Source organism: Lithobates pipiens, unplaced genomic scaffold, assembly GCF_037356315.1.
Source record: "Lithobates pipiens isolate NorthernLeopardFrog02 unplaced genomic scaffold, aLitPip1_a1.2 Scaffold_22, whole genome shotgun sequence".
Classification (NCBI taxonomy): Eukaryota; Metazoa; Chordata; class Amphibia; order Anura; family Ranidae; genus Lithobates; species Lithobates pipiens.
Genome location: NW_027507784.1, coordinates 59402277 through 59405546, shown reverse-complemented (window position 1 = coordinate 59405546; position 3270 = coordinate 59402277). Strand labels below are relative to the sequence as shown.

The following is a 3270-nucleotide window of genomic DNA, read 5'->3' as shown; positions in this document are numbered from 1 at the left end:
GTCTCATGTAGACTGAATTGTTGTGTCTGCAAATCTCCAACAATCGCTGAACTAATCAAGGAGTGGGTCCGAGCTAACAGAAATTAAAAGGACACCTTATTAACTGACTGGGTTACTTGACCCCCAACCCCAGAATCCTTTGTAAAGTACACCTATGTCTATTGTCATTTTGTTAACTGACAGAGACCCGTAAGTGCTTGGAAGATCAGTCCTTGCTCTTTTCCTTTTTGATCTTTAAATCTAGAATATAGAACCAGGAGGTCAATGTACGATCAATCAAAATTACATTTAAAGGGCAGTACTTGTTTAAAGTGTGTTTGCCAGATTATGTACATGTTTTAGCTTTATAATTAGAAAAGTCTGTAGGATACATTTCACTGCAATAGTGTTCCCTTGGGGTAAAGGAAGATTATGAACAAGTTTGGAAAAATATTATATTTATAATACTGTAGAATTCAATTTAGTTTGTTTTTAAAGCAAAACTATATTCTTTCAATCAATATAACCATTTTAATCCTTATACTGCTAGCATTAGTAAATAGATAGGAAAGTATATTATATCTACTTGTTTTAAACTTTTCTTTTACTTTTCTACAGTTGCTTCCTGGTTTCCGGCCTAGGCCTAAATTATGTCACACATCCCAGGAGTCTCCATGGGCATTTTGTTGTCTTTCATATAGAAGAGAGGAGGAGGGGCTTTCTCAGCTAAGCCCACCTTCCTACCTGCATGTCTGAGATAAGGGATGATGGATTCCAGGATGTAAATGCTACATAAATTACTCAAGATGTCCATAGATAGAAATTCTAGCTGTGTTTTTCTAACTGTGTTCTCAATAAATTAAAGTATGGGGACATGGATAGATGGGTGAGTTTGCACTGATTAAACATGAATTAAATAGTGTTTTCAGTTTGTGGTGCTCAGGTACAGTTTATATATAGTAAATATATTAACTTGCGTTAGAAGTGAATATTAAATACGTGGTTGCAGCTGTTGTACACAAAATGCTAACACAAGTTAAAATAAAAAGGAATTACAGCGCTCACACAAACAAATTAACACGTGAAAACGTCCATATAAATTGTGCAGATGTGCTCCAAGCAATAAAGTACAGTAGTGCCCCAAACTTCAAGGTACATCATACACCCCTCCTGTGTCCCCACTCACCAAAAGGAATGGACCCCTGGCTTTCCAGTCCAGGAGTCAATCGGGCTCTAGCGTTGGCCATAAATGGCTAATCACAGGAGGATCCCCCCAAATTTCTTCCCCAATCGTGATGATCATGAGTGGATAATGGCACCAAAAATGAACAAAGTGGCTAATAGTGAAGTACAGTTAAGACACACTTTATTAGTAGATAGGTACTTAGAGACTGAGAAAATTCATATTGCATGAGTTATTGCAGTAAAAACACCCAGGAGACACCATATCCAGCATGCGTTCCACAGAAACCAGAAGTGATGTAGTTTGGACTCAACCATTGGAAATTACATCTAAACAGAAACCTCCGTATAGGACCAGATGGGCAATTCAAAGGCTTTGTGTGGAGAGGAACGATCAGGCTGTGTATACTGTGCAGAGCCAGACAGAGATCTCCAGGACATTATTATAGGAAGACTGAAAGTATGGGCAGATATACTTCACCTGCACATATTTAGAAATCCAGCTTCCATAGAGCACAACTTAAACTGTGATGGCAGAGGGGGGATTTGAACCCTGGTCACCAGCATTTTGCATTCAATGCAGTTCTCTTACTTGAGGAGCCACCATCCAGACCCTTGAATTTATATAAGGACAACATATGGAGAACAGGCAACTTCTTTACATGAAGTTGCATGTTTGGGATACAAACTCAGAACCCCAACACTGCAAAGCAGAAGTGCTAAGCTATAAGCCACTGAGCTGCTGTTTTTATTGGTGCCATCATCCACTCACAATCATCACGATTGGGGAAGAAATTCAAGGGATGCTCCTATGATTAGCCATTCATGGCCAACCCTAAAGCCTGATTGACTCCTGGACTGAAAAGCCAAGGTTCCATTCCTTTTGGTGAGTGGGGACACAGGAGGGCTGTGTGATGCCCCTTGAAGTTTTGAGCAGGTACAGTTTAGTTCCACTTTATGTGAAGCTAATAACAGAAACCCTTCAACGCAAAATCCATAAGATATTTGTGCAAAAACTTTATTTGTGTTTAGAGTTCTTTCTATGCATGATTTAAACCCCCAATCTTTGGTATACTTAGAAAGTCAATCAGTCAGAGGTCAGACTTTCTTCTCAGCATCTTGCAACGCAATTTGGCTGCTTCTGTGACCAATATAAATTCATCTAAATAACCTATGAGTTGCAAGTGGTGGGGCTGCACTTGATCTAATCTCTTATCTGACCTTTCAAAGGTTATTTTTATTTAAAGAGTTAAGCCTGGTATACACTACAGTTTTTTTTTTTTCGTGCAACCCGCTTTGGTCAGAGCTGCTGTACTAACTATGAGCAGCGCTCTCTGCCATTGGGAGTCTGTCAGCTGCTGGTTTTCCAGCAAGCACATCCCACAGAAGCCGCCCAAATGGCCAGCTTCTGTCGAACAGACCGACATACGCACGGGCAGAATGTCAGTCATTTTATTTTGTACCTGCAAATGTACACAACATTCTGCCTGTGTGTACAGGGCTTTAGTGAAGAAACTTAGCCACTCTATCAGAAGGACTGCATGTGAACAAATTATGGTTTGGCAATCATTTTATGTGATTGCACTTTTAAACCATATGCATTTTGCACATTTGCAGAAATATTTTAGAATATATTTGCCCTGTTCACCAAATGGCCATTTGCACTGATTACTGACATTTCTTAAAAATACAAAAAAAAACAAAACAAAAACACTATGTCCCGAAGGAGAGCTCTTCGGGGCACTCAAGAAGAGGAGGAGCCACGAGTGCCCGCCACTGAGGGACCCCAGAAGATGAGGAGAGGGCCACTCTGTGCAAAGCCAACTGCACAGAGGAGGTAAGTATGACATGTTTGTTTAAAAAAAAAAGGGGGGTTTAGTAACCTTGTAATAGCTGTTCCTGTAGCAAAAGTATTATTTGTCTTGCTTCCCTTTTTATCTATTACTCTGCCTACTTATGTTTATCTAATGGTCTCATATCTATCTATCTATCTATCTATCTATCTATCTATCTATCTATCTATCTATCTTTGGAAGCCCAAGTAATGTCCACAAACAAACATTTATCCACTGTGGATGTGGAAAATTGATAGATAGATAGATAGATAGA

General features: G+C 39.4%; 1 non-coding gene across 1 annotated transcript; it reads right to left on the bottom strand.

The window, feature by feature from the left end:
* Positions 1-1536: 1536 nt before the first annotated feature.
* On the bottom strand, positions 1537-1672 carry LOC143925850 (small Cajal body-specific RNA 3). The gene has a single exon (XR_013262071.1).
* Positions 1673-3270: the final 1598 nt, after the last annotated feature.